Source organism: Ornithodoros turicata, chromosome 2 (genome assembly GCF_037126465.1).
Source record: "Ornithodoros turicata isolate Travis chromosome 2, ASM3712646v1, whole genome shotgun sequence".
In the NCBI taxonomy this organism is placed as follows: domain Eukaryota; kingdom Metazoa; phylum Arthropoda; class Arachnida; order Ixodida; family Argasidae; genus Ornithodoros; species Ornithodoros turicata.
In genome coordinates this window covers 32478264-32489946 of record NC_088202.1, presented here as the reverse complement: position 1 = coordinate 32489946, position 11683 = coordinate 32478264, and positions in this window count along the sequence as shown.

Below are 11683 nucleotides of genomic sequence, written 5' to 3'. Positions count from 1 at the left end.
TGGTAGAGCACTGGTGAATCAAGCAATTATCCTGTATTGCAGACACCACATGGAACTGTGAGCATCAAGCACTGGCAAGCAGTAGTTGCAATGGACCAACAACAGGCCCTCACTTTGAAAGCGTGTCCTAAGCTGACACAAGACCACATAAGCCCACGGCCATTTCAGAAGATGAATGTTGCAATGGCATTTCAGGTGAATTTCTGCATAACATAGTAGTAATGTTACAGTTAATTGTAGTACGATGCAAGGACCCAGTTAGATTATATTATTTAGCTGCAGTAGCAAGACATGCATGTTCAGCAGAGGTAAAAAGAATGAAAAAGGAGAGTAGAAATGTTTGATACTTTGACTTTGATTAGACTTTGTGGACCAATGACAGCAAATATATATTTATTACATGAGCATTTTCTTTTTTCAAGTTATTTGGCAACAGCGTAGCAAAGGCTATGCAGCTCTACATGTCTCAACATCCAGACTTAGAGGACTCCAGTAGTAATAGGGGGTGCCCGGGCTACATGGGGGCGAAACTACGGCCCCCTGCCCTGAGCCCTGCGCGTATTTTTCCCCGCGCGGCGCGTGTGCGGAGGATTGTCCGCGCGCTTATCGGCGGGGGAGGGCGACGCGTGCGCTCATCGTAGCGTATTTTTCAGCCTGGGCAGACTTCTTTGGCCATACGTGGGCCGACTTCACATATTTTTTTCGATACAACACGTGAGCGGTTTACATGCAGAGACATGCAAAGGATAGCCATACACAAAAGTAAAAGTGAAAATATATTTATTAAAATCAATAGTGCAAGGAATTATGCTGTGATTCTGTGTGAATTGGAAAAACCCAGCCAAAAATCTGAAGCAGAAGAAACACAATATATTTAACAAAGAATATACAGTCGACCCCCGTTTATCCGGATTTCATTTATCCGGATCCCGCGGTATCCGGACAAAAGGCACGGGAACGGATTTTTCTCCATGTATTTTGTTCTCGTTTATCCGGACTTCAGCTTCCGGACTCGGACAAGAATTCCAGGGAACGAAAGTCGAAAATTCTTGTAATCCAGCTTCAGTTATCCGGAGCACCGTGAGTAAGATGAGACACTGACCCCGCTTCGTCACCCTTTTCGCTGTTTTGGGGTTGTTCCCGTCACACGTCAGGGAGCTACATTCCTCCGTAGGGGAGACAACCGTGCACGATGACCCCCTTTTCTATTTGTGTGCGTTGGGTCACGTTGACCAGTCGAGTCATTTGGAAATATCTCGAGCAACTGTCCAGTTGTAGAGGGGAGAACTCCAACCCGAGGGAGTGCTGCTTACGGCCCGTTGGCCGATGAAGACATTCCCCTAGCCGAGCTGCGATCCCTGATGCAGAGGCTCACTGCGACTGCCGTAGATGATGTTGCGGTTTCTGACTACGTTGACGTTGATAAGCATGACGGGTGTGCAGCTATGACTGATGACGGTGTGATTGCTGCTGTTGCCTCCGATGATGTGCAGCAAGACGGTGCCGATGACGCCAGTGAGAAACAAGGCTCCGACATTGACACTTTGCGACCGCAATGACATTCTTCGAGGAGAGCAACAGCGTGGCTCAACTCTATGCAATTAGTAAAAGTTTGCAGGAATCAAGTGCCAACACTACTATGTAACAGCTGTCATTGACGAGATTTCTGTGTTTTCATTAAACCTTGCTCTGTAGGACGTTTCTATTCGGTAGTTTCATTTATCCATCCGTATGCCCCGGTATCCGGACGATTTCGCCGGGAACCGTCCGGATAAACGGGGGTCGACTGTACTTATTAAAGGTATGATGCAATAGCATTGAATAGGTATCACAGATCAAACACAATATTTTTTATTAACTGTAATCACACACGTTTTCAATGAATCAGAAGGGACAGCACAGTTAATCAAAGAAGATATTCTTGATCAATACAATTACAATCAAAATTACAAGTTTTATTATAAAAAGTCTGAGACGTGAGAACCTGATAGATGTAAGTAATTTGGAGTGATATGGAAGCTAACTTTAATATTCCAACGTGACACAAATTTAATTGATCAGTTTCTTATGAAATGAATAGTGCAGACATAAGGAAATAATTCGAATCAACACATACCATTAATATAGAACCAATCATCAAACTTGGAGGGAAATAATAGCTACACCATATCAAAACGAGAAACGATCACCACATTTAATCAAAGAAGATATTCTTAATCAATATGAATATAAACAAAATTATAAGTTGAGTTATAAAAAGTCTAATATACCTATACGTGAGAACCATCAGTGCAATAGCGGGAAGTTCTGATAGTTCTATGTAATTAACTGTGAACAGCAGAGACCCTGGAAGACTATGGGACACGAACACAAGAGGAATAAAAATCTATACCACAACAAAGTTATTCTTAATCAAAACAACATAGTAATCTATCTGTTAGTTGTATGTAATTAACTGTGAACAGCAGAGACCCTGAAGACTATGGGACACGTACATAAGAGGAAATAAAATCTATACCACTACAAAAAGGTTATTCTTAATCAAGACAACACAGTAATCTATCATTCAGAAAATCAGAAGAAAAAATCAAACTCATCAGAAAATAGATATGTTAAAAATGAACTTCACCACATAGCACGCTCCTAGCCAACAAACAGAACTAATGATATCTGCCCTGATTTGTTGAAGACGGGAGGCGTACACATGTTTCGTGACAGGTTATGAACATTTTCGAGCGCAATAGGGAATCTAAGTTGATTATTCCAACATTACACAATTAACCAATTTCTTATTAAGTGAACAACATAGACGTAAGCAAATAACGAGAAACAGAACGATCAACAGCTAATAGAGAACCAAAATCCATCACGTAAACAAGAGGTACACAAAGGATTGTTAATTGAAAAACAATCTATCAAAAACGAGAAACATGCACGCACTTAACACTGAATAGCAGAGAAACACTCTAAACGGCGCATCTGCCAACGTGTAAATAACAGACATATGCAGGAAAATAATTGAAGAACAATCTATCAAAATGAGAAACATGCACGCACTTAACACTGAATAGCAGAGACCCTGGAAGACCACAGGACACGAACACAAGAGGAAATAAAATCTATAACACTACAAAGAAAATATTCTTAATCAAAACAACAGAATAATATATCATTTTAAACATCATAAAATCATTCTCGTGACTTAATCTAGTCGAATCCAATACAATTTTCACTCTAAGAGACACTACAAACCTTACTTTGTTTTATCAACACAGAAAATATATTAAAAAATGAACTTCACCGCATAGCACGCTCCTAGCCAACAACCAGCTCTAATATCGGCCCTGATTTGTTGAAGATGGAAGGCGTACACCTGTTTTGTGACAATTATGAACATTTCGAGCGCAATAGGGAATCTAAGTTGATTATTCCAACATTACACAATTAACCAATTTCTTATTAAGTGAACAGCATAGACGTAAGGAAATAACGAGAAACAAAACGATCAACAGCTAATAGAGAGCCAAACTTGCGCATAATCCAACACATAGAGAAATAATAGCTAATCAATCTATCAAAAGGAGAAACATGCACGCACTTAACACTGAAGAAGAGAGGAACACGCGGCGACATGTAAACAACAACAGAGGAAAATAATCTATCATTGAACCATCATAAAATCGAACAATATACAATTTTCATTCTAACAAACACTATGAACCTTGATGGCGGTATCCAAGACATAGAAAAGATGCACTGTTCTCATCTCGGTTTTCACTCTTTTCCTATCTGTATTACCAAGCTCCCATGCTTTATCACTCCAAGGGTTGGGGGCTATATTCCTTCGTCCAGCAAACAGGACGTTCTAGAGCTCAGATAAGATAGTTCAAAGGCGATATATTTTATTGTGCAGCGCAAATAGATGTCGATATTATTCGCGGGGATTACTATCTTTTCGTATCCTTCCTTGAAACGGAAATCTTTCGTCAAAGTGGTTGACAAGTCGACTAAGTTTGTGCAGATGCGATATTGTTATTGAACATGTAGAGAAAGTCCAAATTATTAAATGGTAGTAACAATACTCAATCAAAAAACGAGAAACAACTTTAATTACATCAATTTTTGTGATATCTTGCAAGAGAAAGTTCTATATAGATGAACCACACAGAAAAATCAAATGTGAAACACAACTCAGAAATATGAGGCATTCCCAACTCAGAGATTTTTTTTGCTCATCTCAATCGAGTGAACAATTGAAACAAATACGACACAATTAATACATCACGCATACATAATAATGTCCAACTCATAGAATATCAGTCGAACCTGAAACAAAACAATAATTAATTCTGACAAATCATTTCTAAGCAAGCAGCGTGAATACACCGTAGAATCTGTACAGAAACTTGTCATTTTCAATGACTAAACATGATCAACTAGTGGATTCAAGCGATAAAGGGTGATGAAACCCGACGACCCGCAACACCAACATCAAGTTAGGGAGGGACAGCCTCTAGTATGGCCCTGTACATAGAATCATTGAAAGCGCACATTTTTTCTTACTCATCACATCTTTTTGTAAATCAATTTCCATAATTCTCATGGCATGTGGATATTAATAACATTCTAAAGAAAATTAATCAATAAAATGAGCATAGATATGCTTTTAATTAAGTGTAGACGAGCACTTGAAAACAGAAGAGACAATTGCTCTACATTGAAAAGATGGACAGATTTTGTACTCGCTACCATAAGTCATGGGAAGATGTCATAAAAAACTGCTTCGAAAAGGAAGAGCCGCGAAACGATTCCATTATCGCTGCATTTGAATATGTCCTAGACATGGTCGTATTCGGAGAAATGGTACAAACTACAGAACTGAAGGTGCAAGAATTTATATGCCTAATCTACAATACTTATAAAAATATCTGCACATGAACGTCGGAAGGGCCACTGGGATTGATGGCGCAGTTTTTTAGGTTTGCTAACGAAGAATTGAAATACACTAGACCAGATGTAGCTGTAATCATTGCAATGGGCATTGCGTTCATCAAGAAAGCAGTCGAATCAAATTATCATATACAAGCCGTCTATATCGCACGATTCATTACGGATTTGTTGAAATTACACATATCTGAGATAGAAAGTACATAAAATCCTATCACGTGATATATTCCACCCTAGAGCCTCTACACATTTATTTTATTCTACCAGTCAGTGATGTCGAATGAACAGAAGTTCAATATTGTCGTGCAAGGTCTGATGTATCATCACTTATTGAAACTCAACAAACATATCTATTGCGGTGGACCACCTGACGATTTTCATCTAATACTCTCTTGTACACCATTCAAGAATCTTCATACAAAGAAAGCAAACATCAATAAGATACTGTGCAAATTCATTGCAACAAAGTGCAAGTTGTTCAAGCAATACAAACACGGCGACAACATATCACCTGCGTTAATCAACGCTGGATTCAAGCGCCCAATAATCAGAATAAACTACTTGATGTCTTCTGAATTCATCAATCAAGACAACAAACGAACACTTCAGAGTTTGGAATAGAACTGTAATTTGTCGGAATAAACAAGCATATAATTGAAATAATAATTGTATTTTTTGTCATCATTGTAATGTATTCTACACATCGCAACGAAAACAGCTTATGATTAGATTGAAGAATTCTAAGGAGACGAATATTCCACACTATGTGTAAGAATTCTCATATGGAATGAGACCTGACCATCAAATAGGTTTTACCGGACTACACTCTGTACAACTTCATCAACCAAAGGATAGAATTGCCGGAGAAGGATCGGTCATTGAAATTTAGAGGCATGATACATCAGTCTATGAAAGGATCACTAATCTCTTGTGAAAACTTATTATATTGCATGAATTAAATTCCACAGTGCATGTATATTTCTGAATCAGTTGCACTAGCCCAGACGTAGTAAGGCGTCTTTGACAAGCAATCCGATTGGAGTGCGGAATAAATAAATAAATATTTTCGTCAACACAGTTGTCCTTTTGTATGACTGGATAGGAAGAATGAGCTGTCCAAGATAGGGCAAAATGGGAAATAAGGCAAGATAACTGATTGCGGCGGGATAAGTCAAAGCGTTCGCGACACAGTGTCATCGAATTACACAAACGCAATCGGGTACAATGCCTGCGAGATAATACGAAGTCTTCGCGAAAAGCGAATCTATTATGAGATGCCGCGATGTAAATGGGGGATTTTACAAGCATGATGTGCAGGCGAAGTCTACATTTAGAATCACGTAATCTTCCTAACACTGCACACAAACGTATATGAAATAATTTCCAAGTGGCAATCAGATTTTGGGAGAAACGGATCACACAACCGCCATCAGAAATGATTAACCAGTATACAATGAAGATCAAGCGTTATGCATAAACACAATGGAAGATATGTTATATTAATTATAATAAGCAGATCAGCGCAGGTCACACATAAACGTAGATCCAATTCACAAAATATACTCGAGATTTCCCGTAGCCATACAGAAAAACTATCACATTATTTTAGTGCCATAGCATCCGAGCACTACAAATGGAAAGGCCATACTTTAATTTTATAAGTCTTTAGCTCATAACGTTGTAAAACACAAATTCCGCACTAAAGATCATTTTCTACTTTAAATTTTCAAAGTCAAAACTGCACGCAATTTCTTGCATGTTTTTAAAGATATAGATTAAAAAGTTGTGCATATGTGAAATTACACATTCTACAACATTGATCATAAATCGCAACACCTGTTCAAATTTTAATTAAACTCTTACTGATGTGTGGTAGTCGCCACTTCTCCTGAATGTGAATCGATAAATTTTAGCGTTTAAGCCACAATCAAATATCTTGTTTAGTATGTGTGAGTATATGCACAACTTTTTAATCTATATCTTTAAAAACATGCAAGAAATAGCGTGCTGTTTTGACTTTGAAAATTTAAAGAAGAATATGATCTTTAGTGCGGAATTTGCGTTTTACAAGGTTATGAGCTAAAGACTTATAAGATTAAAGTATGGCCTTTCCATTTGTAGTGCTCGGATGCTATGACACTAAAATAATGTGATAGTTTTTCTGTATGGCTACGGGAAATCTCGAGTATATTTTGTGAATTGGATCTACGTTTATGTGTGACCTGCGCTGATCTGCTTATTATAATTAATATAACATATCTTCCATTGTGTTTATACATAACGCTCGATCTTCATTGTATACTGGTTAATCATTTCTGATGGCAGTTGTGTGATCCATTTCTCCCAAAATCTGATTGCCACTTGGAAATTATTTCATATACGTTTGTGTGCAGTGTGTTAGGAAGATTACGTGATTCTAAATGTAGACTTCGCCTGCACATCATGCTTGTAAAATCCCCCATTTACATCGCGGCATCTCATAATAGATTCGCTTTTCGCGAAGACTTCGTATTATCTTGCAGGCATTGAACCCGAATGCAGTTGTAAAAGTCCATGACACTGTGTCGCGAACGCTTTGACTTATCCCGCCGCAATCAGTTATCTTGCCTTATTTCCCGTTTTGCCCTCTCTTGGACAGCTCATTCTTCCTATCCAGTCATACAAAGGGACAACTGTGTTGACGAAAATATTTATTTATTTATTCCGCACTCCAATCGGGTTGCTTGTCAAAGACGCCTTACTACGTCTGGGCTAGTGCAACTGATTCAGAAATATACATGCACTGTGGAATTTAATTCATGAAATATAATAAGTTTTCACAAGAGATTAGTGATCCTTTCATAGACTGATGTATCATGCCTCTAAATTTCAATGACCGATCCTTCTCCGGCAATTCTATCCTTTGGTTGATGAAGTTGTACAGAGTGTAGTCCGGTAAAACCTATTTGATGGTCAGGTCTCATTCCATATGAGAATTCTTACACATAGTGTGGAATATTCGTCTCCTTAGAATTCTTCAATCTAATCATAAGCTGTTTTCGTTGCGATGTGTAGAATACATTACAATGATGACAAAAAATACAATTATTATTTCAATTATATGCTTGTTTATTCCGACAAATTACAGTTCTATTCCAAACTCTGAAGTGTTCGTTTGTTGTCTTGATTGATGAATTCAGAAGACATCAAGTAGTTTATTCTGATTATTGGGCGCTTGAATCCAGCGTTGATTAACGCAGGTGATATGTTGTCGCCGTGTTTGTATTGCTTGAACAACTTGCACTTTGTTGCAATGAATTTGCACAGTATCTTATTGATGTTTGCTTTCTTTGTATGAAGATTCTTGAATGGTGTACAAGAGAGTATTAGATGAAAATCGTCAGGTGGTCCACCGCAATAGATATGTTTGTTGAGTTTCAATAAGTGATGATACATCAGACCTTGCACGACAATATTGAACTTGTGTTCATTCGACATCACTGACTGGTAGAATAAAATAAATGTGTAGAGGCTCTAGGGTGGAACATATCACGTGATAGGATTTTATGTACTTTCCATCTCAGATATGTGTAATTTCAACAAATCCGTAATGAATCGTGCGATATAGACGGCTTGTATATGATAATTTGATTCGACTGCTTTCTTGATGAACGCAATGCCCATTGCAATGATTACAGTTACATCTGGTCTAGTGTATTTCAATTCTTCGTTAGCAAACCTAAAAAACTGCGCCATCAATCCCAGTGGCCCTTCCGACGTTCATGTGCAGATATTTTTATAAGTATTGTAGATTAGGCATATAAATTCTTGCACCTTCAGATCTGTAGTTTGTACCATTTCTCCGAATACGACCATGTCTAGGACATATCCAAATGCAGCGATAATGGAATCGTTTCGCGGCTCTTCCTTTTCGAAGCAGTTTTTTATCACATCTTCCCATGACTTATGGTAGCGAGTACAAAATCTGTCCATCTTTTCAATGTAGAGCAATTGTCTCTTCTGTTTTCAAGTGCTCGTCTACACTTAATTAAAAGCATATCTATGCTCATTTTATTGATTAAATTTTTTTAGAATGTTATTAATATCCACATGCCATGAGAATTATGGAAATTGATTTACAAAAATATGTGATGAGTAAGAAAAAATGTGCGCTTTCAATGATTCTATGTAGAAGGCCATACTAGAGACTGCCCCTCCCTAACTTGATGTTGGTGTTGGGGGTCGTCGGGTTTCATCACCCTTTATCGCTTGAATCCACTAGTTGATCATGTTTAGTCATTGAAAATGACAAGTTTCTGTACAGATTCTACGGTGTATTCACGCTGCTTGCTTAGAAATGATTTGTCTGAATTAATTATTGTTTTGTTTCAGGTTCGACTGATATTCTATGAGTTGGACATTATCATGTATGCGTGATGTATTAATTGTGTCGTATTTGTTTCAATTGTTCACTCGATTGAGATGAGTAAAAATAATTTCTGAGTTGGGAATGCCTCATATTTCTGAGTTGTGTTTCACATTTGATTTTTCTGTGTGGTTCATCTATATAGAACTTTCTCTTGCAAGATATCACAAATATTGATGTAATTAAATTTGTTTCTCGTTTTTTGATTGAGTATTGTTGCTACCATTTAATAATTTGGACTTTCTCTACATGTTCAATAACAATATCGCATCTGTACAAACTTAGTCGACTTGTCAACCACTTTGACGAAAGATTTCCGTTTCAAGCAAAGGATACGAAAAGATAGTGATCCCCGCGAATAATATCGACATCTATTTGCGCTGCACAATAAAATATATCGCCTTTAAACTATCTTATCTGAGCTCTAGAATGTCCTGTTTGCTGGACGAAGGAATATAGCCCCCAACCCTTTGAGTGATAAAGCATGGGAGCTTGGTCATACAGATAGGAAAAGAGTGAAAACCGAGATGAAAACAGTGCATATTTTCTATGTCTTGGATACCGCCATCAAGGTTCGTAGTGTTTGTTAGAATGAAAATTGTATATTGTTCGACTTTATAATGGTTCAATGATAGATTATTTTCCTCTGTTGTTGTTTACATGTCGCCGCGTGTTCCTCTGTTCTTCAGTGTTAAGTGCGTGCATGTTTCTCCTTTTGATAGATTGATTAGCTATTATTTCTCTATGTGTTGGATTATGCGCAGGTTTGGCTCTCTATTAGCTGTTTATCGTTTTGTTTCTCGTTATTTCCTTACGTCTATGCTGTTCACTTAATAAGAAATTGGTTAATTGTGTAATGTTGGAATAATCAACCTAGATTCCCTATTGCACTCGAAATGTTCATAACTGTCACAAAACAGGTGTACGCCTTCCATCTTCAACAAATCAGGGCAGATATTAGAGCTGGTTGTTGGCTAGGAGCGTGCTATGCGGTGAAGTTCATTTTTTAATATATTTTCTGTGTTGATAACACAAAGTAAGGTTTGTAGTGTCTCTTAGAATGAAAATTGTATTGGATTCGACTAGATTAAGTCACAAGGATGATTTTATGATATTTAAAATGAATGATATATTATTCTGTAGTTTTGATTAAGAATATTTTCTTTGTAGTGTTATAGATTTTATTTCTTCTGTGTTCGTGTCCCGTGGTCTTCCAGGGTCTCTGCTGTTCACAGTTAATTACAGACAGCTATCAGAACTTCCTTTCTCTGCGATTCATCCGTGCATGTTTATCGTTTTGATAGATTGTTTTTCAATTATTTTCCTGCATGTGTCTGTTGTTTACACGTTGGCAGATGTGCTGTTTAGAGTGTTTCTCTGCTATTCAGTGTTAAGTGCGTGCATGTCTCTCGTTTTGATAGATTGTTCTTCAATTATTTTCCTGCATGTGTCTGTTGTTTACACGTTGGCAGATGCGCCATTTAGAATGTTTCTCTGCTATCCAGTGTTAAGTGCGTGCATGTTTCTCGTTTTTGATAGATTGTTTTTCAATTATTAATCCTTTGTGTACCTCTTGTTTACGTGATGGGTTTTGGTTCTCTATTAGCTGTTGATCGTTCTGTTTCTCGTAATTTGCTTACGTCTATGCTGTTCACTTAATAAGAAATTGGTTAATTGTGTAATGTTGGAATAATCAACTTCCCTATTGCGCTCGAAAATGTTCATAACTGTCACAAAACATGTGTACGCCTCCCGTCTTCAACAAATCAGGGCAGATATCATTAGTTCTGTTTGTTGGCTAGGAGCGTGCTATGTGGTGAAGTTCATTTTTAACATATCTATTTTCTGATGAGTTTGATTTTTTCTTCTGATTTTCTGAATGATAAATTACTGTGTCGTTTTGATTAAGAATAACCTTTTTCTAGTGGTATAGATTTTATTTCCTCTTGTGTACGTGTCCCATAGTCTTCCAGGGTCTCTGCTGTTCACAGTTAATTACATACAACTAACAGATAGATGACTATGTTGTTTTGATTAAGAATAACTTTGTTGTGGTATAGATTTTTATTCCTCTTGTGTTCGTGTCCCATAGTCTTCCAGGGTCTCTGCTGTTCACAGTTAATTACATAGAACTATCAGAACTTCCCGCTATTGCACTGATGGTTCTCACGTATAGGAATATTAGACTTTTTATAACACAACTTATAATTTTGTTTATAATCATATTGATTAAGAATGTCGTTGGTGATCGTTTCTCGTTTTGATATTGTGTAGCTATTATGTCCCTACATGTTTGATGATTGGTTCTATATTAATGCTATGTGTTGATTC